We start from the raw sequence: 21,600 nt of genomic DNA on the forward strand, positions 1-21,600 counted from the left end.
TAGTCCGATTCCCTCCGATTCCCTCACCCCTCAGCCACCTGAAGATGAGGACCGAGTTGCAAAACTAAGCGAGTCAAAGGCAGAGATTTCAACTGACCCTTAAGTTCCCTGACCGGGAATCGAACCCGGGCCGCGGCGGTGAAAGCGCCGAATCCTAGCCACTAGACCACCAGGGAGACTTTTAAAAGAGGATTGCCTCAGCAAGGGCTTTTTTTCTTGCGTGTCTGAACTGGAGGATGGGAGATTGCATGCCTTCCTCGCAAATAAAACCTCCCACTCCCTCACCCTTCGATAGCTCAGTTGGTAGAGCGGAGGACTGTAGGTCAAAAGCGGTTAGAAATCCTTAGGTCGCTGGTTCAAATCCGGCTCGAAGGAGGAATGTTTTGGCCTAAAAATGTGGCCTCTCTGGCGACAATGCAACAAGGCTGCTCTCACAGAAGGGAGACCCCCATTTTAAGAGAGATCTCAAAACAGGTTTCCCTGACCAGGAATCGAACCCGGGCCGCGGCGGTGAGAGCGCCGAATCCTAGCCACTAGACCACCAGGGAGACTCTTAAAAGAGGATTGCCTCAGCAAGGGCTTTTTTTCTTGCGTGTCTGAACTGGAGGATGGGAGATTGCATGCCTTCCTCGCAAATAAAACCTCCTACTCGCTCACCCTTCGATAGCTCAGTTGGTAGAGCGGAGGACTGTAGGTCAAAAGCGGTTAGAAATCCTTAGGTCGCTGGTTCAAATCCGGCTCGAAGGAGGGATGTTTTGGCCTAAAAATGTGGCCTATCTGGCGTCAATGCAGCTCTCACAGCAGGGACACCCCCATTTTAAGAGAGGTCTCAAAACAGGTTTCCCTGACCGGGAATCGAACCCGGGCCGCGGCGGTGAGAGCGCCGAATCCTAGCCACTAGACCACCAGGGAGAGCTTGGCTTCCTCTTGGGCCAAAAAAGGCACCGCTGAGATTTGAACTCAGGATCTCCTGTTTACTAGACAGGCGCTTTGACCAACTAAGCCACGGCGCCTTGCTTAATGCTCCATGACGGGCTCAGGCTGCTGTGTTCTCTTTGGGTAGGTGCTTTGAGCTGGGGTCTACAGCGTCTTTGAAAGACACCTCCGAAGGTTATGCCCAGCATGCAGCAAAGCCTCTCAAGGCACCAGAATGAAGAGATTTTCCAGCTTCTTCGACTCTGATGGCGGTATAGCTCATTGTCACACAGGCAGGACCCACAACAGAAGTAAACAAGAAAACACTCGTCCCTGGGTGGGCTCGAACCACCATCCTTTCGGTTAACAGCCGAACGCGCTAACCAATTGCGCCACAGAGACCCTGTCTCCGCAGAACCATGAATGAAAAATGGAAGGAAACGCTGGGAGACGTTTGCCAAAACTCCCCATGAAGAAGAGGAGGAGGAGCGGCCATAGTAATAACTCTTCCTGTGATCTGTCAACGGGAGTTTGGGAAACAAAGACAACGACTCTGGTGGGACTCAAACCCACAACCTTTGAATGGCTTTTCTTTGCCCTGCCTAGAAGTGATGGCATGACTCACTTTGAGGAAGCAATCAGAGCTTGATTTTGCCAGTTCTGTAAAAGAGTGAGCTCTCACAGCGTCCGCAATTAAGAATTTTTTTTCCCAATGGAGGGCCACCCATAATGACCGCTGACCCCGACGTGATTTGAACACACAACCTTCTGATCTGGAGTCAGACGCGCTACCGTTGCGCCACGAGGCCTGTGTGCATGTAAGGAGGCAACACTCGGACGTGGACTCTGATGTGCAAACGCTGTGCCGCAAAGTGCGCTGAGAGTACCAACTATGGCGTGAACGCCATCAGGATTGACGTCCCAATGGACGTCGCCAAGCTTCTCCTGGGATTCAACAAGATTACTTTAGTGCCTGTGCAACACTGCCTGAACGATTCCACAGAAGAAGTCCCCAAAAACGCAATTCTAATTGCAACCTGGCTGAGATCACGCAGACTAGAGACAGCTGCAGGGGTCACGAGACAGTCTCGTGACCCCTGCAGCTGTTCCTTGAAACCAATCTCATAACAAGTTCAAAATCAAACTCGTTCATACGATCCATATTGACCTTACATGAACAAATTCATTGTCAAAGACATTTTGACGGGTGCGTGCTCACTAATGTTGACGATTGGCAAAGTATTTCTATTCTTCAACGAGCAAACCCCGCTACACTTGCCAGGGATTCGCCATACGTTCCTTAAGGGTTTGTGTGGGCGAGGAGATTTACATGCGGAAGTTCCACAAAATACTCTGAGTTTTCTGTGCTTCCAGAGCCTGTATAGCTCAGTCGGCAGAGCATCAGACTTTTAATCTGAGGGTCCAGGGTTCAAGTCCCTGTTCGGGCGGCGTGTGTTCAAACCTTGTCGGAGCGGCCTGCCATTGTCTCTCTTATATACCTCACTTTGAGGAAACAATGGAAGCTTTTAATCTGAGGGTCCAGCGTTCAAGTCCCTGCGTGAGCTGTGTGTTCAAACTACACAGCATGACTTATGGCACGCAGCAACCCTTGTCTCTGTTGCACGCCTTACTTTGAGACAAAGAATGCAAAAAGCCAGCTGTCACAAAGATTTCCGCTGACACTTAAGTTCCCTGACCGGGAATCGAACCCTGAATGTTCTGACACCTGAAGATGAGGACCAAGTTGCAAAACTAAGCGAGTCAAAGGCAGAGATTTCAACTGACCCTTAGGTTCCCTGACCGGGAATCGAACCCGGGCCGCGGCGGTGAAAGCGCCGAATCCTAGCCACTAGACCACCAGGGAGACTCTTAAAAGAGGATTGCCTCAGCAAGGGCTTTTTTTCTTGCGTGTCTGAACTGGAGGATGGGAGATTGCATGCCTTCCTCGCATATAAAACCCCCCACTCGCTCACCCTTCGATAGCTCAGTTGGTAGAGCGGAGGACTGTAGGTCAAAAGCGGTTAGAAATCCTTAGGTCGCTGGTTCAAATCCGGCTCGAAGGAGGGATGTTTTGGCCTAAAAATGTGGCCTATCTGGCGACAATGCAGCTCTCACAGCAGGGAGACCCCCCATTTTAAGAGAGGTCTCAAAACAGGTTTCCCTGACCGGGAATCGAACCCGGGCCGCGGCGGTGAGAGCGCCGAATCCTAGCCACTAGACCACCAGGGAGAGCTTGGCTTCCTCTGCTCGCTGTCAAAGATACATTTTACATTTACATTTAGTCATTTAGCAGACGCTCTTATCCAGAGCGACTTACAGTAAGTACAGGGACATTCCCCCCGAGGCAAGTAGGGTGAAGTGCCTTGCCCAAGGACACAACGTCATTCGGCAGAGCCAGGGATCGAACCAGCAACCTTCTGATTACTAGTCCGATTCCCTCCGATTCCCTCACCCCTCAGCCACCTGAAGATGAGGACCGAGTTGCAAAACTAAGCGAGTCAAAGGCAGAGATTTCAACTGACCCTTAAGTTCCCTGACCGGGAATCGAACCCGGGCCGCGGCGGTGAAAGCGCCGAATCCTAGCCACTAGACCACCAGGGAGACTTTTAAAAGAGGATTGCCTCAGCAAGGGCTTTTTTTCTTGCGTGTCTGAACTGGAGGATGGGAGATTGCATGCCTTCCTCGCAAATAAAACCTCCCACTCCCTCACCCTTCGATAGCTCAGTTGGTAGAGCGGAGGACTGTAGGTCAAAAGCGGTTAGAAATCCTTAGGCCGCTGGTTCAAATCCGGCTCGAAGGAGGAATGTTTTGGCCTAAAAATGTGGCCTCTCTGGCGACAATGCAACAAGGCTGCTCTCACAGAAGGGAGACCCCCATTTTAAGAGAGATCTCAAAACAGGTTTCCCTGACCAGGAATCGAACCCGGGCCGCGGCGGTGAGAGCGCCGAATCCTAGCCACTAGACCACCAGGGAGACTCTTAAAAGAGGATTGCCTCAGCAAGGGCTTTTTTTCTTGCGTGTCTGAACTGGAGGATGGGAGATTGCATGCCTTCCTCGCAAATAAAACCTCCTACTCGCTCACCCTTCGATAGCTCAGTTGGTAGAGCGGAGGACTGTAGGTCAAAAGCGGTTAGAAATCCTTAGGTCGCTGGTTCAAATCCGGCTCGAAGGAGGGATGTTTTGGCCTAAAAATGTGGCCTATCTGGCGTCAATGCAGCTCTCACAGCAGGGACACCCCCATTTTAAGAGAGGTCTCAAAACAGGTTTCCCTGACCGGGAATCGAACCCGGGCCGCGGCGGTGAGAGCGCCGAATCCTAGCCACTAGACCACCAGGGAGAGCTTGGCTTCCTCTTGGGCCAAAAAAGGCACCGCTGAGATTTGAACTCAGGATCTCCTGTTTACTAGACAGGCGCTTTGACCAACTAAGCCACGGCGCCTTGCTTAATGCTCCACGACGGGCTCAGGCTGCTGTGTTCTCTTTGGGTAGGTGCTTTGAGCTGGGGTCTACAGCGTCTTTGAAAGACACCTCCGAAGGTTATGCCCAGCATGCAGCAAAGCCTCTCAAGGCACCAGAATGAAGAGATTTTCCAGCTTCTTCGACTCTGATGGCGGTATAGCTCATTGTCACACAGGCAGGACCCACAACAGAAGTAAACAAGAAAACACTCGTCCCTGGGTGGGCTCGAACCACCATCCTTTCGGTTAACAGCCGAACGCGCTAACCAATTGCGCCACAGAGACCCTGTCTCCGCAGAACCATGAATGAAAAATGGAAGGAAACGCTGGGAGACGTTTCCCAAAACTCCCCATGAAGAAGAGGAGGAGGAGCGGCCATAGTAATAACTCTTCCTGTGATCTGTCAACGGGAGTTTGGGAAACAAAGACAACGACTCTGGTGGGACTCAAACCCACAACCTTTGAATGGCTTTTCTTTGCCCTGCCTAGAAGTGATGGCATGACTCACTTTGAGGAAGCAATCAGAGCTTGATTTTGCCAGTTCTGTAAAAGAGTGAGCTCTCACAGCGTCCGCAATTAAGAATTTTTTTTCCCAATGGAGGGCCACCCATAATGACCGCTGACCCCGACGTGATTTGAACACACAACCTTCTGATCTGGAGTCAGACGCGCTACCGTTGCGCCACGAGGCCTGTGTGCATGTAAGGAGGCAACACTCGGACGTGGACTCTGATGTGCAAACGCTGTGCCGCAAAGTGCGCTGAGAGTACCAACTATGGCGTGAACGCCATCAGGATTGACGTCCCAATGGACGTCGCCAAGCTTCTCCTGGGATTCAACAAGATTACTTTAGTGCCTGTGCAACACTGCCTGAACGATTCCACAGAAGAAGTCCCCAAAAACGCAATTCTAATTGCAACCTGGCTGAGATCACGCAGACTAGAGACAGCTGCAGGGGTCACGAGACAGTCTCGTGACCCCTGCAGCTGTTCCTTGAAACCAATCTCATAACAAGTTCAAAATCAAACTCGTTCATACGATCCATATTGACCTTACATGAACAAATTCATTGTCAAAGACATTTTGACGGGTGCGTGCTCACTAATGTTGACGATTGGCAAAGTATTTCTATTCTTCAACGAGCAAACCCCGCTACACTTGCCAGGGATTCGCCATACGTTCCTTAAGGGTTTGTGTGGGCGAGGAGATTTACATGCGGAAGTTCCACAAAATACTCTGAGTTTTCTGTGCTTCCAGAGCCTGTATAGCTCAGTCGGCAGAGCATCAGACTTTTAATCTGAGGGTCCAGGGTTCAAGTCCCTGTTCGGGCGGCGTGTGTTCAAACCTTGTCGGAGCGGCCTGCCATTGTCTCTCTTATATACCTCACTTTGAGGAAACAATGGAAGCTTTTAATCTGAGGGTCCAGCGTTCAAGTCCCTGCGTGAGCTGTGTGTTCAAACTACACAGCGTGACTTATGGCACGCAGCAACCCTTGTCTCTGTTGCACGCCTTACTTTGAGACAAAGAATGCAAAAAGCCAGCTGTCACAAAGATTTCCGCTGACACTTAAGTTCCCTGACCGGGAATCGAACCCTGAATGTTCTGACACCTGAAGATGAGGACCAAGTTGCAAAACTAAGCGAGTCAAAGGCAGAGATTTCAACTGACCCTTAGGTTCCCTGACCGGGAATCGAACCCGGGCCGCGGCGGTGAAAGCGCCGAATCCTAGCCACTAGACCACCAGGGAGACTCTTAAAAGAGGATTGCCTCAGCAAGGGCTTTTTTTCTTGCGTGTCTGAACTGGAGGATGGGAGATTGCATGCCTTCCTCGCAAATAAAACCCCCTTCGATAGCTCAGTTGGTAGAGCGGAGGACTGTAGGTCAAAAGCGGTTAGAAATCCTTAGGTCGCTGGTTCAAATCCGGCTCGAAGGAGGGATGTTTTGGCCTAAAAATGTGGCCTATCTGGCGACAATGCAGCTCTCACAGCAGGGAGACCCCCCATTTTAAGAGAGGTCTCAAAACAGGTTTCCCTGACCGGGAATCGAACCCGGGCCGCGGCGGTGAGAGCGCCGAATCCTAGCCACTAGACCACCAGGGAGAGCTTGGCTTCCTCTGCTCGCTGTCAAAGATACATTTTACATTTACATTTAGTCATTTAGCAGACGCTCTTATCCAGAGCGACTTACAGTAAGTACAGGGACATTCCCCCCGAGGCAAGTAGGGTGAAGTGCCTTGCCCAAGGACACAACGTCATTCGGCAGAGCCAGGGATCGAACCAGCAACCTTCTGATTACTAGTCCGATTCCCTCCGATTCCCTCACCCCTCAGCCACCTGAAGATGAGGACCGAGTTGCAAAACTAAGCGAGTCAAAGGCAGAGATTTCAACTGACCCTTAAGTTCCCTGACCGGGAATCGAACCCGGGCCGCGGCGGTGAAAGCGCCGAATCCTAGCCACTAGACCACCAGGGAGACTTTTAAAAGAGGATTGCCTCAGCAAGGGCTTTTTTTCTTGCGTGTCTGAACTGGAGGATGGGAGATTGCATGCCTTCCTCGCAAATAAAACCTCCTACTCGCTCACCCTTCGATAGCTCAGTTGGTAGAGCGGAGGACTGTAGGTCAAAAGCGGTTAGAAATCCTTAGGTCGCTGGTTCAAATCCGGCTCGAAGGAGGGATGTTTTGGCCTAAAAATGTGGCCTATCTGGCGTCAATGCAGCTCTCACAGCAGGGACACCCCCATTTTAAGAGAGGTCTCAAAACAGGTTTCCCTGACCGGGAATCGAACCCGGGCCGCGGCGGTGAGAGCGCCGAATCCTAGCCACTAGACCACCAGGGAGAGCTTGGCTTCCTCTTGGGCCAAAAAAGGCACCGCTGAGATTTGAACTCAGGATCTCCTGTTTACTAGACAGGCGCTTTGACCAACTAAGCCACGGCGCCTTGCTTAATGCTCCATGACGGGCTCAGGCTGCTGTGTTCTCTTTGGGTAGGTGCTTTGAGCTGGGGTCTACAGCGTCTTTGAAAGACACCTCCGAAGGTTATGCCCAGCATGCAGCAAAGCCTCTCAAGGCACCAGAATGAAGAGATTTTCCAGCTTCTTCGACTCTGATGGCGGTATAGCTCATTGTCACACAGGCAGGACCCACAACAGAAGTAAACAAGAAAACACTCGTCCCTGGGTGGGCTCGAACCACCATCCTTTCGGTTAACAGCCGAACGCGCTAACCAATTGCGCCACAGAGACCCTGTCTCCGCAGAACCATGAATGAAAAATGGAAGGAAACGCTGGGAGACGTTTGCCAAAACTCCCCATGAAGAAGAGGAGGAGGAGCGGCCATAGTAATAACTCTTCCTGTGATCTGTCAACGGGAGTTTGGGAAACAAAGACAACGACTCTGGTGGGACTCAAACCCACAACCTTTGAATGGCTTTTCTTTGCCCTGCCTAGAAGTGATGGCATGACTCACTTTGAGGAAGCAATCAGAGCTTGATTTTGCCAGTTCTGTAAAAGAGTGAGCTCTCACAGCGTCCGCAATTAAGAATTTTTTTTCCCAATGGAGGGCCACCCATAATGACCGCTGACCCCGACGTGATTTGAACACACAACCTTCTGATCTGGAGTCAGACACGCTACCGTTGCGCCACGAGGCCTGTGTGCATGTAAGGAGGCAACACTCGGACGTGGACTCTGATGTGCAAACGCTGTGCCGCAAAGTGCGCTGAGAGTACCAACTATGGCGTGAACGCCATCAGGATTGACGTCCCAATGGACGTCGCCAAGCTTCTCCTGGGATTCAACAAGATTACTTTAGTGCCTGTGCAACACTGCCTGAACGATTCCACAGAAGAAGTCCCCAAAAACGCAATTCTAATTGCAACCTGGCTGAGATCACGCAGACTAGAGACAGCTGCAGGGGTCACGAGACAGTCTCGTGACCCCTGCAGCTGTTCCTTGAAACCAATCTCATAACAAGTTCAAAATCAAACTCGTTCATACGATCCATATTGACCTTACATGAACAAATTCATTGTCAAAGACATTTTGACGGGTGCGTGCTCACTAATGTTGACGATTGGCAAAGTATTTCTATTCTTCAACGAGCAAACCCCGCTACACTTGCCAGGGATTCGCCATACGTTCCTTAAGGGTTTGTGTGGGCGAGGAGATTTACATGCGGAAGTTCCACAAAATACTCTGAGTTTTCTGTGCTTCCAGAGCCTGTATAGCTCAGTCGGCAGAGCATCAGACTTTTAATCTGAGGGTCCAGGGTTCAAGTCCCTGTTCGGGCGGCGTGTGTTCAAACCTTGTCGGAGCGGCCTGCCATTGTCTCTCTTATATACCTCACTTTGAGGAAACAATGGAAGCTTTTAATCTGAGGGTCCAGCGTTCAAGTCCCTGCGTGAGCTGTGTGTTCAAACTACACAGCATGACTTATGGCACGCAGCAACCCTTGTCTCTGTTGCACGCCTTACTTTGAGACAAAGAATGCAAAAAGCCAGCTGTCACAAAGATTTCCGCTGACACTTAAGTTCCCTGACCGGGAATCGAACCCTGAATGTTCTGACACCTGAAGATGAGGACCAAGTTGCAAAACTAAGCGAGTCAAAGGCAGAGATTTCAACTGACCCTTAGGTTCCCTGACCGGGAATCGAACCCGGGCCGCGGCGGTGAAAGCGCCGAATCCTAGCCACTAGACCACCAGGGAGACTCTTAAAAGAGGATTGCCTCAGCAAGGGCTTTTTTTCTTGCGTGTCTGAACTGGAGGATGGGAGATTGCATGCCTTCCTCGCATATAAAACCCCCCACTCGCTCACCCTTCGATAGCTCAGTTGGTAGAGCGGAGGACTGTAGGTCAAAAGCGGTTAGAAATCCTTAGGTCGCTGGTTCAAATCCGGCTCGAAGGAGGGATGTTTTGGCCTAAAAATGTGGCCTATCTGGCGACAATGCAGCTCTCACAGCAGGGAGACCCCCCATTTTAAGAGAGGTCTCAAAACAGGTTTCCCTGACCGGGAATCGAACCCGGGCCGCGGCGGTGAGAGCGCCGAATCCTAGCCACTAGACCACCAGGGAGAGCTTGGCTTCCTCTGCTCGCTGTCAAAGATACATTTTACATTTACATTTAGTCATTTAGCAGACGCTCTTATCCAGAGCGACTTACAGTAAGTACAGGGACATTCCCCCCGAGGCAAGTAGGGTGAAGTGCCTTGCCCAAGGACACAACGTCATTCGGCAGAGCCAGGGATCGAACCAGCAACCTTCTGATTACTAGTCCGATTCCCTCCGATTCCCTCACCCCTCAGCCACCTGAAGATGAGGACCGAGTTGCAAAACTAAGCGAGTCAAAGGCAGAGATTTCAACTGACCCTTAAGTTCCCTGACCGGGAATCGAACCCGGGCCGCGGCGGTGAAAGCGCCGAATCCTAGCCACTAGACCACCAGGGAGACTTTTAAAAGAGGATTGCCTCAGCAAGGGCTTTTTTTCTTGCGTGTCTGAACTGGAGGATGGGAGATTGCATGCCTTCCTCGCAAATAAAACCTCCCACTCCCTCACCCTTCGATAGCTCAGTTGGTAGAGCGGAGGACTGTAGGTCAAAAGCGGTTAGAAATCCTTAGGCCGCTGGTTCAAATCCGGCTCGAAGGAGGAATGTTTTGGCCTAAAAATGTGGCCTCTCTGGCGACAATGCAACAAGGCTGCTCTCACAGAAGGGAGACCCCCATTTTAAGAGAGATCTCAAAACAGGTTTCCCTGACCAGGAATCGAACCCGGGCCGCGGCGGTGAGAGCGCCGAATCCTAGCCACTAGACCACCAGGGAGACTCTTAAAAGAGGATTGCCTCAGCAAGGGCTTTTTTTCTTGCGTGTCTGAACTGGAGGATGGGAGATTGCATGCCTTCCTCGCAAATAAAACCTCCTACTCGCTCACCCTTCGATAGCTCAGTTGGTAGAGCGGAGGACTGTAGGTCAAAAGCGGTTAGAAATCCTTAGGTCGCTGGTTCAAATCCGGCTCGAAGGAGGGATGTTTTGGCCTAAAAATGTGGCCTATCTGGCGTCAATGCAGCTCTCACAGCAGGGACACCCCCATTTTAAGAGAGGTCTCAAAACAGGTTTCCCTGACCGGGAATCGAACCCGGGCCGCGGCGGTGAGAGCGCCGAATCCTAGCCACTAGACCACCAGGGAGAGCTTGGCTTCCTCTTGGGCCAAAAAAGGCACCGCTGAGATTTGAACTCAGGATCTCCTGTTTACTAGACAGGCGCTTTGACCAACTAAGCCACGGCGCCTTGCTTAATGCTCCATGACGGGCTCAGGCTGCTGTGTTCTCTTTGGGTAGGTGCTTTGAGCTGGGGTCTACAGCGTCTTTGAAAGACACCTCCGAAGGTTATGCCCAGCATGCAGCAAAGCCTCTCAAGGCACCAGAATGAAGAGATTTTCCAGCTTCTTCGACTCTGATGGCGGTATAGCTCATTGTCACACAGGCAGGACCCACAACAGAAGTAAACAAGAAAACACTCGTCCCTGGGTGGGCTCGAACCACCATCCTTTCGGTTAACAGCCGAACGCGCTAACCAATTGCGCCACAGAGACCCTGTCTCCGCAGAACCATGAATGAAAAATGGAAGGAAACGCTGGGAGACGTTTGCCAAAACTCCCCATGAAGAAGAGGAGGAGGAGCGGCCATAGTAATAACTCTTCCTGTGATCTGTCAACGGGAGTTTGGGAAACAAAGACAACGACTCTGGTGGGACTCAAACCCACAACCTTTGAATGGCTTTTCTTTGCCCTGCCTAGAAGTGATGGCATGACTCACTTTGAGGAAGCAATCAGAGCTTGATTTTGCCAGTTCTGTAAAAGAGTGAGCTCTCACAGCGTCCGCAATTAAGAATTTTTTTTCCCAATGGAGGGCCACCCATAATGACCGCTGACCCCGACGTGATTTGAACACACAACCTTCTGATCTGGAGTCAGACGCGCTACCGTTGCGCCACGAGGCCTGTGTGCATGTAAGGAGGCAACACTCGGACGTGGACTCTGATGTGCAAACGCTGTGCCGCAAAGTGCGCTGAGAGTACCAACTATGGCGTGAACGCCATCAGGATTGACGTCCCAATGGACGTCGCCAAGCTTCTCCTGGGATTCAACAAGATTACTTTAGTGCCTGTGCAACACTGCCTGAACGATTCCACAGAAGAAGTCCCCAAAAACGCAATTCTAATTGCAACCTGGCTGAGATCACGCAGACTAGAGACAGCTGCAGGGGTCACGAGACAGTCTCGTGACCCCTGCAGCTGTTCCTTGAAACCAATCTCATAACAAGTTCAAAATCAAACTCGTTCATACGATCCATATTGACCTTACATGAACAAATTCATTGTCAAAGACATTTTGACGGGTGCGTGCTCACTAATGTTGACGATTGGCAAAGTATTTCTATTCTTCAACGAGCAAACCCCGCTACACTTGCCAGGGATTCGCCATACGTTCCTTAAGGGTTTGTGTGGGCGAGGAGATTTACATGCGGAAGTTCCACAAAATACTCTGAGTTTTCTGTGCTTCCAGAGCCTGTATAGCTCAGTCGGCAGAGCATCAGACTTTTAATCTGAGGGTCCAGGGTTCAAGTCCCTGTTCGGGCGGCGTGTGTTCAAACCTTGTCGGAGCGGCCTGCCATTGTCTCTCTTATATACCTCACTTTGAGGAAACAATGGAAGCTTTTAATCTGAGGGTCCAGCGTTCAAGTCCCTGCGTGAGCTGTGTGTTCAAACTACACAGCGTGACTTATGGCACGCAGCAACCCTTGTCTCTGTTGCACGCCTTACTTTGAGACAAAGAATGCAAAAAGCCAGCTGTCACAAAGATTTCCGCTGACACTTAAGTTCCCTGACCGGGAATCGAACCCTGAATGTTCTGACACCTGAAGATGAGGACCAAGTTGCAAAACTAAGCGAGTCAAAGGCAGAGATTTCAACTGACCCTTAGGTTCCCTGACCGGGAATCGAACCCGGGCCGCGGCGGTGAAAGCGCCGAATCCTAGCCACTAGACCACCAGGGAGACTCTTAAAAGAGGATTGCCTCAGCAAGGGCTTTTTTTCTTGCGTGTCTGAACTGGAGGATGGGAGATTGCATGCCTTCCTCGCAAATAAAACCCCCCACTCGCTCACCCTTCGATAGCTCAGTTGGTAGAGCGGAGGACTGTAGGTCAAAAGCGGTTAGAAATCCTTAGGTCGCTGGTTCAAATCCGGCTCGAAGGAGGGATGTTTTGGCCTAAAAATGTGGCCTATCTGGCGACAATGCAGCTCTCACAGCAGGGAGACCCCCCATTTTAAGAGAGGTCTCAAAACAGGTTTCCCTGACCGGGAATCGAACCCGGGCCGCGGCGGTGAGAGCGCCGAATCCTAGCCACTAGACCACCAGGGAGAGCTTGGCTTCCTCTGCTCGCTGTCAAAGATACATTTTACATTTACATTTAGTCATTTAGCAGACGCTCTTATCCAGAGCGACTTACAGTAAGTACAGGGACATTCCCCCCGAGGCAAGTAGGGTGAAGTGCCTTGCCCAAGGACACAACGTCATTCGGCAGAGCCAGGGATCGATCCAGCAACCTTCTGATTACTAGTCCGATTCCCTCCGATTCCCTCACCCCTCAGCCACCTGAAGATGAGGACCGAGTTGCAAAACTAAGCGAGTCAAAGGCAGAGATTTCAACTGACCCTTAAGTTCCCTGACCGGGAATCGAACCCGGGCCGCGGCGGTGAAAGCGCCGAATCCTAGCCACTAGACCACCAGGGAGACTTTTAAAAGAGGATTGCCTCAGCAAGGGCTTTTTTTCTTGCGTGTCTGAACTGGAGGATGGGAGATTGCATGCCTTCCTCGCAAATAAAACCTCCCACTCCCTCACCCTTCGATAGCTCAGTTGGTAGAGCGGAGGACTGTAGGTCAAAAGCGGTTAGAAATCCTTAGGTCGCTGGTTCAAATCCGGCTCGAAGGAGGAATGTTTTGGCCTAAAAATGTGGCCTCTCTGGCGACAATGCAACAAGGCTGCTCTCACAGAAGGGAGACCCCCATTTTAAGAGAGATCTCAAAACAGGTTTCCCCGACCAGGAATCGAACCCGAGCCGCGGCGGTGAGAGCGCCGAATCCTAGCCACTAGACCACCAGGGAGACTCTTAAAAGAGGATTGCCTCAGCAAGGGCTTTTTTTCTTGCGTGTCTGAACTGGAGGATGGGAGATTGCATGCCTTCCTCGCAAATAAAACCTCCTACTCGCTCACCCTTCGATAGCTCAGTTGGTAGAGCGGAGGACTGTAGGTCAAAAGCGGTTAGAAATCCTTAGGTCGCTGGTTCAAATCCGGCTCGAAGGAGGGATGTTTTGGCCTAAAAATGTGGCCTATCTGGCGTCAATGCAGCTCTCACAGCAGGGACACCCCCATTTTAAGAGAGGTCTCAAAACAGGTTTCCCTGACCGGGAATCGAACCCGGGCCGCGGCGGTGAGAGCGCCGAATCCTAGCCACTAGACCACCAGGGAGAGCTTGGCTTCCTCTGCTCGCTGTCAAAGATACATTTTACATTTACATTTAGTCATTTAGCAGACGCTCTTATCCAGAGCGACTTACAGTAAGTACAGGGACATTCCCCCCGAGGCAAGTAGGGTGAAGTGCCTTGCCCAAGGACACAACGTCATTCGGCAGAGCCAGGGATCGAACCAGCAACCTTCTGATTACTAGTCCGATTCCCTCCGATTCCCTCACCCCTCAGCCACCTGAAGATGAGGACCGAGTTGCAAAACTAAGCGAGTCAAAGGCAGAGATTTCAACTGACCCTTAAGTTCCCTGACCGGGAATCGAACCCGGGCCGCGGCGGTGAAAGCGCCGAATCCTAGCCACTAGACCACCAGGGAGACTTTTAAAAGAGGATTGCCTCAGCAAGGGCTTTTTTTCTTGCGTGTCTGAACTGGAGGATGGGAGATTGCATGCCTTCCTCGCAAATAAAACCTCCCACTCCCTCACCCTTCGATAGCTCAGTTGGTAGAGCGGAGGACTGTAGGTCAAAAGCGGTTAGAAATCCTTAGGTCGCTGGTTCAAATCCGGCTCGAAGGAGGAATGTTTTGGCCTAAAAATGTGGCCTCTCTGGCGACAATGCAACAAGGCTGCTCTCACAGAAGGGAGACCCCCATTTTAAGAGAGATCTCAAAACAGGTTTCCCTGACCAGGAATCGAACCCGGGCCGCGGCGGTGAGAGCGCCGAATCCTAGCCACTAGACCACCAGGGAGACTCTTAAAAGAGGATTGCCTCAGCAAGGGTTTTTTTTCTTGCGTGTCTGAACTGGAGGATGGGAGATTGCATGCCTTCCTCGCAAATAAAACCTCCTACTCGCTCACCCTTCGATAGCTCAGTTGGTAGAGCGGAGGACTGTAGGTCAAAAGCGGTTAGAAATCCTTAGGTCGCTGGTTCAAATCCGGCTCGAAGGAGGGATGTTTTGGCCTAAAAATGTGGCCTATCTGGCGTCAATGCAGCTCTCACAGCAGGGACACCCCCATTTTAAGAGAGGTCTCAAAACAGGTTTCCCTGACCGGGAATCGAACCCGGGCCGCGGCGGTGAGAGCGCCGAATCCTAGCCACTAGACCACCAGGGAGAGCTTGGCTTCCTCTTGGGCCAAAAAAGGCACCGCTGAGATTTGAACTCAGGATCTCCTGTTTACTAGACAGGCGCTTTGACCAACTAAGCCACGGCGCCTTGCTTAATGCTCCACGACGGGCTCAGGCTGCTGTGTTCTCTTTGGGTAGGTGCTTTGAGCTGGGGTCTACAGCGTCTTTGAAAGACACCTCCGAAGGTTATGCCCAGCATGCAGCAAAGCCTCTCAAGGCACCAGAATGAAGAGATTTTCCAGCTTCTTCGACTCTGATGGCGGTATAGCTCATTGTCACACAGGCAGGACCCACAACAGAAGTAAACAAGAAAACACTCGTCCCTGGGTGGGCTCGAACCACCATCCTTTCGGTTAACAGCCGAACGCGCTAACCAATTGCGCCACAGAGACCCTGTCTCCGCAGAACCATGAATGAAAAATGGAAGGAAACGCTGGGAGACGTTTGCCAAAACTCCCCATGAAGAAGAGGAGGAGGAGCGGCCATAGTAATAACTCTTCCTGTGATCTGTCAACGGGAGTTTGGGAAACAAAGACAACGACTCTGGTGGGACTCAAACCCACAACCTTTGAATGGCTTTTCTTTGCCCTGCCTAGAAGTGATGGCATGACTCACTTTGAGGAAGCAATCAGAGCTTGATTTTGCCAGTTCTGTAAAAGAGTGAGCTCTCACAGCGTCCGCAATTAAGAATTTTTTTTCCCAATGGAGGGCCACCCATAATGACCGCTGACCCCGACGTGATTTGAACACACAACCTTCTGATCTGGAGTCAGACGCGCTACCGTTGCGCCACGAGGCCTGTGTGCATGTAAGGAGGCAACACTCGGACGTGGACTCTGATGTGCAAACGCTGTGCCGCAAAGTGCGCTGAGAGTACCAACTATGGCGTGAACGCCATCAGGATTGACGTCCCAATGGACGTCGCCAAGCTTCTCCTGGGATTCAACAAGATTACTTTAGTGCCTGTGCAACACTGCCTGAACGATTCCACAGAAGAAGTCCCCAAAAACGCAATTCTAATTGCAACCTGGCTGAGATCACGCAGACTAGAGACAGCTGCAGGGGTCACGAGACAGTCTCGTGACCCCTGCAGCTGTTCCTTGAAACCAATCTCATAACAAGTTCAAAATCAAACTCGTTCATACGATCCATATTGACCTTACATGAACAAATTCATTGTCAAAGACATTTTGACGGGTGCGTGCTCACTAATGTTGACGATTGGCAAAGTATTTCTATTCTTCAACGAGCAAACCCCGCTACACTTGCCAGGGATTCGCCATACGTTCCTTAAGGGTTTGTGTGGGCGAGGAGATTTACATGCGGAAGTTCCACAAAATACTCTGAGTTTTCTGTGCTTCCAGAGCCTGTATAGCTCAGTCGGCAGAGCATCAGACTTTTAATCTGAGGGTCCAGGGTTCAAGTCCCTGTTCGGGCGGCGTGTGTTCAAACCTTGTCGGAGCGGCCTGCCATTGTCTCTCTTATATACCTCACTTTGAGGAAACAATGGAAGCTTTTAATCTGAGGGTCCAGCGTTCAAGTCCCTGCGTGAGCTGTGTGTTCAAACTACACAGCGTGACTTATGGCACGCAGCAACCCTTGTCTCTGTTGCACGCCTTACTTTGAGACAAAGAATGCAAAAAGCCAGCTGTCACAAAGATTTCCGCTGACACTTAAGTTCCCTGACCGGGAATCGAACCCTGAATGTTCTGACACCTGAAGATGAGGACCAAGTTGCAAAACTAAGCGAGTCAAAGGCAGAGATTTCAACTGACCCTTAGGTTCCCTGACCGGGAATCGAACCCGGGCCGCGGCGGTGAAAGCGCCGAATCCTAGCCACTAGACCACCAGGGAGACTCTTAAAAGAGGATTGCCTCAGCAAGGGCTTTTTTTCTTGCGTGTCTGAACTGGAGGATGGGAGATTGCATGCCTTCCTCGCAAATAAAACCCCCCACTCGCTCACCCTTCGATAGCTCAGTTGGTAGAGCGGAGGACTGTAGGTCAAAAGCGGTTAGAAATCCTTAGGTCGCTGGTTCAAATCCGGCTCGAAGGAGGGATGTTTTGGCCTAAAAATGTGGCCTATCTGGCGACAATGCAGCTCTCACAGCAGGGAGACCCCCCATTTTAAGAGAGGTCTCAAAACAGGTTTCCCTGACCGGGAATCGAACCCGGGCCGCGGCGGTGAGAGCGCCGAATCCTAGCCACTAGACCACCAGGGAGAGCTTGGCTTCCTCTGCTCGCTGTCAAAGATACATTTTACATTTACATTTAGTCATTTAGCAGACGCTCTTATCCAGAGCGACTTACAGTAAGTACAGGGACATTCCCCCCGAGGCAAGTAGGGTGAAGTGCCTTGCCCAAGGACACAACGTCATTCGGCAGAGCCAGGGATCGAACCAGCAACCTTCTGATTACTAGTCCGATTCCCTCCGATTCCCTCACCCCTCAGCCACCTGAAGATGAGGACCGAGTTGCAAAACTAAGCGAGTCAAAGGCAGAGATTTCAACTGACCCTTAAGTTCCCTGACCGGGAATCGAACCCGGGCCGCGGCGGTGAAAGCGCCGAATCCTAGCCACTAGACCACCAGGGAGACTTTTAAAAGAGGATTGCCTCAGCAAGGGCTTTTTTTCTTGCGTGTCTGAACTGGAGGATGGGAGATTGCATGCCTTCCTCGCAAATAAAACCTCCCACTCCCTCACCCTTCGATAGCTCAGTTGGTAGAGCGGAGGACTGTAGGTCAAAAGCGGTTAGAAATCCTTAGGTCGCTGGTTCAAATCCGGCTCGAAGGAGGAATGTTTTGGCCTAAAAATGTGGCCTCTCTGGCGACAATGCAACAAGGCTGCTCTCACAGAAGGGAGACCCCCATTTTAAGAGAGATCTCAAAACAGGTTTCCCTGACCAGGAATCGAACCCGGGCCGCGGCGGTGAGAGCGCCGAATCCTAGCCACTAGACCACCAGGGAGACTCTTAAAAGAGGATTGCCTCAGCAAGGGCTTTTTTTCTTGCGTGTCTGAACTGGAGGATGGGAGATTGCATGCCTTCCTCGCAAATAAAACCTCCTACTCGCTCACCCTTCGATAGCTCAGTTGGTAGAGCGGAGGACTGTAGGTCAAAAGCGGTTAGAAATCCTTAGGTCGCTGGTTCAAATCCGGCTCGAAGGAGGGATGTTTTGGCCTAAAAATGTGGCCTATCTGGCGTCAATGCAGCTCTCACAGCAGGGACACCCCCATTTTAAGAGAGGTCTCAAAACAGGTTTCCCTGACCGGGAATCGAACCCGGGCCGCGGCGGTGAGAGCGCCGAATCCTAGCCACTAGACCACCAGGGAGAGCTTGGCTTCCTCTTGGGCCAAAAAAGGCACCGCTGAGATTTGAACTCAGGATCTCCTGTTTACTAGACAGGCGCTTTGACCAACTAAGCCACGGCGCCTTGCTTAATGCTCCATGACGGGCTCAGGCTGCTGTGTTCTCTTTGGGTAGGTGCTTTGAGCTGGGGTCTACAGCGTCTTTGAAAGACACCTCCGAAGGTTATGCCCAGCATGCAGCAAAGCCTCTCAAGGCACCAGAATGAAGAGATTTTCCAGCTTCTTCGACTCTGATGGCGGTATAGCTCATTGTCACACAGGCAGGACCCACAACAGAAGTAAACAAGAAAACACTCGTCCCTGGGTGGGCTCGAACCACCATCCTTTCGGTTAACAGCCGAACGCGCTAACCAATTGCGCCACAGAGACCCTGTCTCCGCAGAACCATGAATGAAAAATGGAAGGAAACGCTGGGAGACGTTTGCCAAAACTCCCCATGAAGAAGAGGAGGAGGAGCGGCCATAGTAATAACTCTTCCTGTGATCTGTCAACGGGAGTTTGGGAAACAAAGACAACGACTCTGGTGGGACTCAAACCCACAACCTTTGAATGGCTTTTCTTTGCCCTGCCTAGAAGTGATGGCATGACTCACTTTGAGGAAGCAATCAGAGCTTGATTTTGCCAGTTCTGTAAAAGAGTGAGCTCTCACAGCGTCCGCAATTAAGAATTTTTTTTCCCAATGGAGGGCCACCCATAATGACCGCTGACCCCGACGTGATTTGAACACACAACCTTCTGATCTGGAGTCAGACGCGCTACCGTTGCGCCACGAGGCCTGTGTGCATGTAAGGAGGCAACACTCGGACGTGGACTCTGATGTGCAAACGCTGTGCCGCAAAGTGCGCTGAGAGTACCAACTATGGCGTGAACGCCATCAGGATTGACGTCCCAATGGACGTCGCCAAGCTTCTCCTGGGATTCAACAAGATTACTTTAGTGCCTGTGCAACACTGCCTGAACGATTCCACAGAAGAAGTCCCCAAAAACGCAATTCTAATTGCAACCTGGCTGAGATCACGCAGACTAGAGACAGCTGCAGGGGTCACGAGACAGTCTCGTGACCCCTGCAGCTGTTCCTTGAAACCAATCTCATAACAAGTTCAAAATCAAACTCGTTCATACGATCCATATTGACCTTACATGAACAAATTCATTGTCAAAGACATTTTGACGGGTGCGTGCTCACTAATGTTGACGATTGGCAAAGTATTTCTATTCTTCAACGAGCAAACCCCGCTACACTTGCCAGGGATTCGCCATACGTTCCTTAAGGGTTTGTGTGGGCGAGGAGATTTACATGCGGAAGTTCCACAAAATACTCTGAGTTTTCTGTGCTTCCAGAGCCTGTATAGCTCAGTCGGCAGAGCATCAGACTTTTAATCTGAGGGTCCAGGGTTCAAGTCCCTGTTCGGGCGGCGTGTGTTCAAACCTTGTCGGAGCGGCCTGCCATTGTCTCTCTTATATACCTCACTTTGAGGAAACAATGGAAGCTTTTAATCTGAGGGTCCAGCGTTCAAGTCCCTGCGTGAGCTGTGTGTTCAAACTACACAGCATGACTTATGGCACGCAGCAACCCTTGTCTCTGTTGCACGCCTTACTTTGAGACAAAGAATGCAAAAAGCCAGCTGTCACAAAGATTTCCGCTGACACTTAAGTTCCCTGACCGGGAATCGAACCCTGAATGTTCTGACACCTGAAGATGAGGACCAAGTTGCAAAACTAAGCGAGTCAAAGGCAGAGATTTCAACTGACCCTTAGGTTCCCTGACCGGGAATCGAACCCGGGCCGCGGCGGTGAAAGCGCCGAATCCTAGCCACTAGACCACCAGGGAGACTCTTAAAAGAGGATTGCCTCAGCAAGGGCTTTTTTTCTTGCGTGTCTGAACTGGAGGATGGGAGATTGCATGCCTTCCTCGCAAATAAAACCCCCCACTCGCTCACCCTTCGATAGCTCAGTTGGTAGAGCGGAGGACTGTAGGTCAAAAGCGGTTAGAAATCCTTAGGTCGCTGGTTCAAATCCGGCTCGAAGGAGGGATGTTTTGGCCTAAAAATGTGGCCTATCTGGCGACAATGCAGCTCTCACAGCAGGGAGACCCCCCATTTTAAGAGAGGTCTCAAAACAGGTTTCCCTGACCGGGAATCGAACCCGGGCCGCGGCGGTGAGAGCGCCGAATCCTAGCCACTAGACCACCAGGGAGAGCTTGGCTTCCTCTGCTCGCTGTCAAAGATACATTTTACATTTACATTTAGTCATTTAGCAGACGCTCTTATCCAGAGCGACTTACAGTAAGTACAGGGACATTCCCCCCGAGGCAAGTAGGGTGAAGTGCCTTGCCCAAGGACACAACGTCATTCGGCAGAGCCAGGGATCGAACCAGCAACCTTCTGATTACTAGTCCGATTCCCTCCGATTCCCTCACCCCTCAGCCACCTGAAGATGAGGACCGAGTTGCAAAACTAAGCGAGTCAAAGGCAGAGATTTCAACTGACCCTTAAGTTCCCTGACCGGGAATCGAACCCGGGCCGCGGCGGTGAAAGCGCCGAATCCTAGCCACTAGACCACCAGGGAGACGTTTAAAAGAGGATTGCCTCAGCAAGGGCTTTTTTTCTTGCGTGTCTGAACTGGAGGATGGGAGATTGCATGCCTTCCTCGCAAATAAAACCTCCCACTCCCTCACCCTTCGATAGCTCAGTTGGTAGAGCGGAGGACTGTAGGTCAAAAGCGGTTAGAAATCCTTAGGTCGCTGGTTCAAATCCGGCTCGAAGGAGGAATGTTTTGGCCTAAAAATGTGGCCTCTCTGGCGACAATGCAACAAGGCTGCTCTCACAGAAGGGAGACCCCCATTTTAAGAGAGATCTCAAAACAGGTTTCCCTGACCAGGAATCGAACCCGGGCCGCGGCGGTGAGAGCGCCGAATCCTAGCCACTAGACCACCAGGGAGACTCTTAAAAGAGGATTGCCTCAGCAAGGGTTTTTTTTCTTGCGTGTCTGAACTGGAGGATGGGAGATTGCATGCCTTCCTCGCAAATAAAACCTCCTACTCGCTCACCCTTCGATAGCTCAGTTGGTAGAGCGGAGGACTGTAGGTCAAAAGCGGTTAGAAATCCTTAGGTCGCTGGTTCAAATCCGGCTCGAAGGAGGGATGTTTTGGCCTAAAAATGTGGCCTATCTGGCGTCAATGCAGCTCTCACAGCAGGGACACCCCCATTTTAAGAGAGGTCTCAAAACA

At 51.3% G+C, this 21,600-nt stretch overlaps 72 non-coding genes across 72 annotated transcripts; 27 read left to right on the forward strand and 45 right to left on the reverse strand.

Moving 5' to 3' along the window:
* Positions 1–104: 104 nt before the first annotated feature.
* Positions 105–176, reverse strand: trnae-uuc (transfer RNA glutamic acid (anticodon UUC)). Its single transcript has one exon. It is a non-coding gene; the product is annotated as a tRNA-Glu (tRNA).
* Positions 177–285: 109 nt separating this feature from the next.
* trnay-gua (transfer RNA tyrosine (anticodon GUA)) lies at positions 286–375 on the forward strand. The gene is given in 2 exon segments: positions 286–322; positions 340–375. It is a non-coding gene; the product is annotated as a tRNA-Tyr (tRNA).
* A 282-nt stretch (positions 376–657) lies between these two features.
* On the forward strand, positions 658–747 carry trnay-gua (transfer RNA tyrosine (anticodon GUA)). Its single transcript is given in 2 exon segments — positions 658–694; positions 712–747. It is a non-coding gene; the product is annotated as a tRNA-Tyr (tRNA).
* Positions 748–840: 93 nt separating this feature from the next.
* On the reverse strand, positions 841–912 carry trnae-cuc (transfer RNA glutamic acid (anticodon CUC)). Its single transcript has one exon. It is a non-coding gene; the product is annotated as a tRNA-Glu (tRNA).
* A 27-nt stretch (positions 913–939) lies between these two features.
* On the reverse strand, positions 940–1,013 carry trnat-agu (transfer RNA threonine (anticodon AGU)). Its single transcript has one exon. It is a non-coding gene; the product is annotated as a tRNA-Thr (tRNA).
* A 230-nt stretch (positions 1,014–1,243) lies between these two features.
* Positions 1,244–1,317, reverse strand: trnan-guu (transfer RNA asparagine (anticodon GUU)). Its single transcript has one exon. It is a non-coding gene; the product is annotated as a tRNA-Asn (tRNA).
* A 335-nt stretch (positions 1,318–1,652) lies between these two features.
* Positions 1,653–1,724, reverse strand: trnaw-cca (transfer RNA tryptophan (anticodon CCA)). The gene has a single exon. It is a non-coding gene; the product is annotated as a tRNA-Trp (tRNA).
* Positions 1,725–2,290: 566 nt separating this feature from the next.
* On the forward strand, positions 2,291–2,363 carry trnak-uuu (transfer RNA lysine (anticodon UUU)). Its single transcript has one exon. It is a non-coding gene; the product is annotated as a tRNA-Lys (tRNA).
* A 344-nt stretch (positions 2,364–2,707) lies between these two features.
* Positions 2,708–2,779, reverse strand: trnae-uuc (transfer RNA glutamic acid (anticodon UUC)). Its single transcript has one exon. It is a non-coding gene; the product is annotated as a tRNA-Glu (tRNA).
* A 109-nt stretch (positions 2,780–2,888) lies between these two features.
* On the forward strand, positions 2,889–2,978 carry trnay-gua (transfer RNA tyrosine (anticodon GUA)). Its single transcript is given in 2 exon segments — positions 2,889–2,925; positions 2,943–2,978. It is a non-coding gene; the product is annotated as a tRNA-Tyr (tRNA).
* Positions 2,979–3,072: 94 nt separating this feature from the next.
* trnae-cuc (transfer RNA glutamic acid (anticodon CUC)) lies at positions 3,073–3,144 on the reverse strand. The gene has a single exon. It is a non-coding gene; the product is annotated as a tRNA-Glu (tRNA).
* Positions 3,145–3,444: 300 nt separating this feature from the next.
* On the reverse strand, positions 3,445–3,516 carry trnae-uuc (transfer RNA glutamic acid (anticodon UUC)). Its single transcript has one exon. It is a non-coding gene; the product is annotated as a tRNA-Glu (tRNA).
* A 109-nt stretch (positions 3,517–3,625) lies between these two features.
* On the forward strand, positions 3,626–3,715 carry trnay-gua (transfer RNA tyrosine (anticodon GUA)). The gene is given in 2 exon segments: positions 3,626–3,662; positions 3,680–3,715. It is a non-coding gene; the product is annotated as a tRNA-Tyr (tRNA).
* Positions 3,716–3,997: 282 nt separating this feature from the next.
* Positions 3,998–4,087, forward strand: trnay-gua (transfer RNA tyrosine (anticodon GUA)). The gene is given in 2 exon segments: positions 3,998–4,034; positions 4,052–4,087. It is a non-coding gene; the product is annotated as a tRNA-Tyr (tRNA).
* Positions 4,088–4,180: 93 nt separating this feature from the next.
* On the reverse strand, positions 4,181–4,252 carry trnae-cuc (transfer RNA glutamic acid (anticodon CUC)). The gene has a single exon. It is a non-coding gene; the product is annotated as a tRNA-Glu (tRNA).
* Positions 4,253–4,279: 27 nt separating this feature from the next.
* Positions 4,280–4,353, reverse strand: trnat-agu (transfer RNA threonine (anticodon AGU)). Its single transcript has one exon. It is a non-coding gene; the product is annotated as a tRNA-Thr (tRNA).
* Positions 4,354–4,583: 230 nt separating this feature from the next.
* trnan-guu (transfer RNA asparagine (anticodon GUU)) lies at positions 4,584–4,657 on the reverse strand. The gene has a single exon. It is a non-coding gene; the product is annotated as a tRNA-Asn (tRNA).
* Positions 4,658–4,992: 335 nt separating this feature from the next.
* trnaw-cca (transfer RNA tryptophan (anticodon CCA)) lies at positions 4,993–5,064 on the reverse strand. Its single transcript has one exon. It is a non-coding gene; the product is annotated as a tRNA-Trp (tRNA).
* Positions 5,065–5,630: 566 nt separating this feature from the next.
* trnak-uuu (transfer RNA lysine (anticodon UUU)) lies at positions 5,631–5,703 on the forward strand. The gene has a single exon. It is a non-coding gene; the product is annotated as a tRNA-Lys (tRNA).
* A 344-nt stretch (positions 5,704–6,047) lies between these two features.
* On the reverse strand, positions 6,048–6,119 carry trnae-uuc (transfer RNA glutamic acid (anticodon UUC)). The gene has a single exon. It is a non-coding gene; the product is annotated as a tRNA-Glu (tRNA).
* Positions 6,120–6,215: 96 nt separating this feature from the next.
* Positions 6,216–6,305, forward strand: trnay-gua (transfer RNA tyrosine (anticodon GUA)). Its single transcript is given in 2 exon segments — positions 6,216–6,252; positions 6,270–6,305. It is a non-coding gene; the product is annotated as a tRNA-Tyr (tRNA).
* Positions 6,306–6,399: 94 nt separating this feature from the next.
* On the reverse strand, positions 6,400–6,471 carry trnae-cuc (transfer RNA glutamic acid (anticodon CUC)). The gene has a single exon. It is a non-coding gene; the product is annotated as a tRNA-Glu (tRNA).
* A 300-nt stretch (positions 6,472–6,771) lies between these two features.
* Positions 6,772–6,843, reverse strand: trnae-uuc (transfer RNA glutamic acid (anticodon UUC)). The gene has a single exon. It is a non-coding gene; the product is annotated as a tRNA-Glu (tRNA).
* Positions 6,844–6,952: 109 nt separating this feature from the next.
* On the forward strand, positions 6,953–7,042 carry trnay-gua (transfer RNA tyrosine (anticodon GUA)). The gene is given in 2 exon segments: positions 6,953–6,989; positions 7,007–7,042. It is a non-coding gene; the product is annotated as a tRNA-Tyr (tRNA).
* A 93-nt stretch (positions 7,043–7,135) lies between these two features.
* On the reverse strand, positions 7,136–7,207 carry trnae-cuc (transfer RNA glutamic acid (anticodon CUC)). Its single transcript has one exon. It is a non-coding gene; the product is annotated as a tRNA-Glu (tRNA).
* Positions 7,208–7,234: 27 nt separating this feature from the next.
* Positions 7,235–7,308, reverse strand: trnat-agu (transfer RNA threonine (anticodon AGU)). The gene has a single exon. It is a non-coding gene; the product is annotated as a tRNA-Thr (tRNA).
* A 230-nt stretch (positions 7,309–7,538) lies between these two features.
* trnan-guu (transfer RNA asparagine (anticodon GUU)) lies at positions 7,539–7,612 on the reverse strand. The gene has a single exon. It is a non-coding gene; the product is annotated as a tRNA-Asn (tRNA).
* Positions 7,613–7,947: 335 nt separating this feature from the next.
* On the reverse strand, positions 7,948–8,019 carry trnaw-cca (transfer RNA tryptophan (anticodon CCA)). Its single transcript has one exon. It is a non-coding gene; the product is annotated as a tRNA-Trp (tRNA).
* A 566-nt stretch (positions 8,020–8,585) lies between these two features.
* trnak-uuu (transfer RNA lysine (anticodon UUU)) lies at positions 8,586–8,658 on the forward strand. Its single transcript has one exon. It is a non-coding gene; the product is annotated as a tRNA-Lys (tRNA).
* A 344-nt stretch (positions 8,659–9,002) lies between these two features.
* Positions 9,003–9,074, reverse strand: trnae-uuc (transfer RNA glutamic acid (anticodon UUC)). Its single transcript has one exon. It is a non-coding gene; the product is annotated as a tRNA-Glu (tRNA).
* Positions 9,075–9,183: 109 nt separating this feature from the next.
* Positions 9,184–9,273, forward strand: trnay-gua (transfer RNA tyrosine (anticodon GUA)). Its single transcript is given in 2 exon segments — positions 9,184–9,220; positions 9,238–9,273. It is a non-coding gene; the product is annotated as a tRNA-Tyr (tRNA).
* Positions 9,274–9,367: 94 nt separating this feature from the next.
* On the reverse strand, positions 9,368–9,439 carry trnae-cuc (transfer RNA glutamic acid (anticodon CUC)). Its single transcript has one exon. It is a non-coding gene; the product is annotated as a tRNA-Glu (tRNA).
* A 300-nt stretch (positions 9,440–9,739) lies between these two features.
* Positions 9,740–9,811, reverse strand: trnae-uuc (transfer RNA glutamic acid (anticodon UUC)). Its single transcript has one exon. It is a non-coding gene; the product is annotated as a tRNA-Glu (tRNA).
* Positions 9,812–9,920: 109 nt separating this feature from the next.
* On the forward strand, positions 9,921–10,010 carry trnay-gua (transfer RNA tyrosine (anticodon GUA)). Its single transcript is given in 2 exon segments — positions 9,921–9,957; positions 9,975–10,010. It is a non-coding gene; the product is annotated as a tRNA-Tyr (tRNA).
* A 282-nt stretch (positions 10,011–10,292) lies between these two features.
* On the forward strand, positions 10,293–10,382 carry trnay-gua (transfer RNA tyrosine (anticodon GUA)). The gene is given in 2 exon segments: positions 10,293–10,329; positions 10,347–10,382. It is a non-coding gene; the product is annotated as a tRNA-Tyr (tRNA).
* Positions 10,383–10,475: 93 nt separating this feature from the next.
* Positions 10,476–10,547, reverse strand: trnae-cuc (transfer RNA glutamic acid (anticodon CUC)). Its single transcript has one exon. It is a non-coding gene; the product is annotated as a tRNA-Glu (tRNA).
* A 27-nt stretch (positions 10,548–10,574) lies between these two features.
* trnat-agu (transfer RNA threonine (anticodon AGU)) lies at positions 10,575–10,648 on the reverse strand. The gene has a single exon. It is a non-coding gene; the product is annotated as a tRNA-Thr (tRNA).
* A 230-nt stretch (positions 10,649–10,878) lies between these two features.
* Positions 10,879–10,952, reverse strand: trnan-guu (transfer RNA asparagine (anticodon GUU)). The gene has a single exon. It is a non-coding gene; the product is annotated as a tRNA-Asn (tRNA).
* Positions 10,953–11,287: 335 nt separating this feature from the next.
* trnaw-cca (transfer RNA tryptophan (anticodon CCA)) lies at positions 11,288–11,359 on the reverse strand. The gene has a single exon. It is a non-coding gene; the product is annotated as a tRNA-Trp (tRNA).
* A 566-nt stretch (positions 11,360–11,925) lies between these two features.
* trnak-uuu (transfer RNA lysine (anticodon UUU)) lies at positions 11,926–11,998 on the forward strand. Its single transcript has one exon. It is a non-coding gene; the product is annotated as a tRNA-Lys (tRNA).
* A 344-nt stretch (positions 11,999–12,342) lies between these two features.
* On the reverse strand, positions 12,343–12,414 carry trnae-uuc (transfer RNA glutamic acid (anticodon UUC)). The gene has a single exon. It is a non-coding gene; the product is annotated as a tRNA-Glu (tRNA).
* A 109-nt stretch (positions 12,415–12,523) lies between these two features.
* Positions 12,524–12,613, forward strand: trnay-gua (transfer RNA tyrosine (anticodon GUA)). Its single transcript is given in 2 exon segments — positions 12,524–12,560; positions 12,578–12,613. It is a non-coding gene; the product is annotated as a tRNA-Tyr (tRNA).
* Positions 12,614–12,707: 94 nt separating this feature from the next.
* On the reverse strand, positions 12,708–12,779 carry trnae-cuc (transfer RNA glutamic acid (anticodon CUC)). Its single transcript has one exon. It is a non-coding gene; the product is annotated as a tRNA-Glu (tRNA).
* A 300-nt stretch (positions 12,780–13,079) lies between these two features.
* trnae-uuc (transfer RNA glutamic acid (anticodon UUC)) lies at positions 13,080–13,151 on the reverse strand. Its single transcript has one exon. It is a non-coding gene; the product is annotated as a tRNA-Glu (tRNA).
* Positions 13,152–13,260: 109 nt separating this feature from the next.
* On the forward strand, positions 13,261–13,350 carry trnay-gua (transfer RNA tyrosine (anticodon GUA)). The gene is given in 2 exon segments: positions 13,261–13,297; positions 13,315–13,350. It is a non-coding gene; the product is annotated as a tRNA-Tyr (tRNA).
* Positions 13,351–13,632: 282 nt separating this feature from the next.
* On the forward strand, positions 13,633–13,722 carry trnay-gua (transfer RNA tyrosine (anticodon GUA)). Its single transcript is given in 2 exon segments — positions 13,633–13,669; positions 13,687–13,722. It is a non-coding gene; the product is annotated as a tRNA-Tyr (tRNA).
* Positions 13,723–13,815: 93 nt separating this feature from the next.
* On the reverse strand, positions 13,816–13,887 carry trnae-cuc (transfer RNA glutamic acid (anticodon CUC)). The gene has a single exon. It is a non-coding gene; the product is annotated as a tRNA-Glu (tRNA).
* A 300-nt stretch (positions 13,888–14,187) lies between these two features.
* Positions 14,188–14,259, reverse strand: trnae-uuc (transfer RNA glutamic acid (anticodon UUC)). The gene has a single exon. It is a non-coding gene; the product is annotated as a tRNA-Glu (tRNA).
* Positions 14,260–14,368: 109 nt separating this feature from the next.
* Positions 14,369–14,458, forward strand: trnay-gua (transfer RNA tyrosine (anticodon GUA)). The gene is given in 2 exon segments: positions 14,369–14,405; positions 14,423–14,458. It is a non-coding gene; the product is annotated as a tRNA-Tyr (tRNA).
* Positions 14,459–14,740: 282 nt separating this feature from the next.
* trnay-gua (transfer RNA tyrosine (anticodon GUA)) lies at positions 14,741–14,830 on the forward strand. Its single transcript is given in 2 exon segments — positions 14,741–14,777; positions 14,795–14,830. It is a non-coding gene; the product is annotated as a tRNA-Tyr (tRNA).
* Positions 14,831–14,923: 93 nt separating this feature from the next.
* Positions 14,924–14,995, reverse strand: trnae-cuc (transfer RNA glutamic acid (anticodon CUC)). The gene has a single exon. It is a non-coding gene; the product is annotated as a tRNA-Glu (tRNA).
* A 27-nt stretch (positions 14,996–15,022) lies between these two features.
* trnat-agu (transfer RNA threonine (anticodon AGU)) lies at positions 15,023–15,096 on the reverse strand. Its single transcript has one exon. It is a non-coding gene; the product is annotated as a tRNA-Thr (tRNA).
* A 230-nt stretch (positions 15,097–15,326) lies between these two features.
* Positions 15,327–15,400, reverse strand: trnan-guu (transfer RNA asparagine (anticodon GUU)). Its single transcript has one exon. It is a non-coding gene; the product is annotated as a tRNA-Asn (tRNA).
* Positions 15,401–15,735: 335 nt separating this feature from the next.
* Positions 15,736–15,807, reverse strand: trnaw-cca (transfer RNA tryptophan (anticodon CCA)). Its single transcript has one exon. It is a non-coding gene; the product is annotated as a tRNA-Trp (tRNA).
* A 566-nt stretch (positions 15,808–16,373) lies between these two features.
* trnak-uuu (transfer RNA lysine (anticodon UUU)) lies at positions 16,374–16,446 on the forward strand. Its single transcript has one exon. It is a non-coding gene; the product is annotated as a tRNA-Lys (tRNA).
* Positions 16,447–16,790: 344 nt separating this feature from the next.
* Positions 16,791–16,862, reverse strand: trnae-uuc (transfer RNA glutamic acid (anticodon UUC)). Its single transcript has one exon. It is a non-coding gene; the product is annotated as a tRNA-Glu (tRNA).
* A 109-nt stretch (positions 16,863–16,971) lies between these two features.
* Positions 16,972–17,061, forward strand: trnay-gua (transfer RNA tyrosine (anticodon GUA)). The gene is given in 2 exon segments: positions 16,972–17,008; positions 17,026–17,061. It is a non-coding gene; the product is annotated as a tRNA-Tyr (tRNA).
* A 94-nt stretch (positions 17,062–17,155) lies between these two features.
* Positions 17,156–17,227, reverse strand: trnae-cuc (transfer RNA glutamic acid (anticodon CUC)). Its single transcript has one exon. It is a non-coding gene; the product is annotated as a tRNA-Glu (tRNA).
* Positions 17,228–17,527: 300 nt separating this feature from the next.
* trnae-uuc (transfer RNA glutamic acid (anticodon UUC)) lies at positions 17,528–17,599 on the reverse strand. The gene has a single exon. It is a non-coding gene; the product is annotated as a tRNA-Glu (tRNA).
* A 109-nt stretch (positions 17,600–17,708) lies between these two features.
* On the forward strand, positions 17,709–17,798 carry trnay-gua (transfer RNA tyrosine (anticodon GUA)). Its single transcript is given in 2 exon segments — positions 17,709–17,745; positions 17,763–17,798. It is a non-coding gene; the product is annotated as a tRNA-Tyr (tRNA).
* A 282-nt stretch (positions 17,799–18,080) lies between these two features.
* On the forward strand, positions 18,081–18,170 carry trnay-gua (transfer RNA tyrosine (anticodon GUA)). Its single transcript is given in 2 exon segments — positions 18,081–18,117; positions 18,135–18,170. It is a non-coding gene; the product is annotated as a tRNA-Tyr (tRNA).
* Positions 18,171–18,263: 93 nt separating this feature from the next.
* Positions 18,264–18,335, reverse strand: trnae-cuc (transfer RNA glutamic acid (anticodon CUC)). The gene has a single exon. It is a non-coding gene; the product is annotated as a tRNA-Glu (tRNA).
* A 27-nt stretch (positions 18,336–18,362) lies between these two features.
* Positions 18,363–18,436, reverse strand: trnat-agu (transfer RNA threonine (anticodon AGU)). The gene has a single exon. It is a non-coding gene; the product is annotated as a tRNA-Thr (tRNA).
* Positions 18,437–18,666: 230 nt separating this feature from the next.
* Positions 18,667–18,740, reverse strand: trnan-guu (transfer RNA asparagine (anticodon GUU)). The gene has a single exon. It is a non-coding gene; the product is annotated as a tRNA-Asn (tRNA).
* Positions 18,741–19,075: 335 nt separating this feature from the next.
* trnaw-cca (transfer RNA tryptophan (anticodon CCA)) lies at positions 19,076–19,147 on the reverse strand. Its single transcript has one exon. It is a non-coding gene; the product is annotated as a tRNA-Trp (tRNA).
* Positions 19,148–19,713: 566 nt separating this feature from the next.
* trnak-uuu (transfer RNA lysine (anticodon UUU)) lies at positions 19,714–19,786 on the forward strand. The gene has a single exon. It is a non-coding gene; the product is annotated as a tRNA-Lys (tRNA).
* Positions 19,787–20,130: 344 nt separating this feature from the next.
* Positions 20,131–20,202, reverse strand: trnae-uuc (transfer RNA glutamic acid (anticodon UUC)). The gene has a single exon. It is a non-coding gene; the product is annotated as a tRNA-Glu (tRNA).
* A 109-nt stretch (positions 20,203–20,311) lies between these two features.
* trnay-gua (transfer RNA tyrosine (anticodon GUA)) lies at positions 20,312–20,401 on the forward strand. Its single transcript is given in 2 exon segments — positions 20,312–20,348; positions 20,366–20,401. It is a non-coding gene; the product is annotated as a tRNA-Tyr (tRNA).
* A 94-nt stretch (positions 20,402–20,495) lies between these two features.
* trnae-cuc (transfer RNA glutamic acid (anticodon CUC)) lies at positions 20,496–20,567 on the reverse strand. The gene has a single exon. It is a non-coding gene; the product is annotated as a tRNA-Glu (tRNA).
* Positions 20,568–20,867: 300 nt separating this feature from the next.
* On the reverse strand, positions 20,868–20,939 carry trnae-uuc (transfer RNA glutamic acid (anticodon UUC)). The gene has a single exon. It is a non-coding gene; the product is annotated as a tRNA-Glu (tRNA).
* A 109-nt stretch (positions 20,940–21,048) lies between these two features.
* trnay-gua (transfer RNA tyrosine (anticodon GUA)) lies at positions 21,049–21,138 on the forward strand. Its single transcript is given in 2 exon segments — positions 21,049–21,085; positions 21,103–21,138. It is a non-coding gene; the product is annotated as a tRNA-Tyr (tRNA).
* A 282-nt stretch (positions 21,139–21,420) lies between these two features.
* Positions 21,421–21,510, forward strand: trnay-gua (transfer RNA tyrosine (anticodon GUA)). The gene is given in 2 exon segments: positions 21,421–21,457; positions 21,475–21,510. It is a non-coding gene; the product is annotated as a tRNA-Tyr (tRNA).
* Positions 21,511–21,600: the final 90 nt, after the last annotated feature.

This window comes from Osmerus mordax, chromosome 25 (genome assembly GCF_038355195.1).
Source record: "Osmerus mordax isolate fOsmMor3 chromosome 25, fOsmMor3.pri, whole genome shotgun sequence".
NCBI lineage: Eukaryota > Metazoa > Chordata > Actinopteri > Osmeriformes > Osmeridae > Osmerus > Osmerus mordax.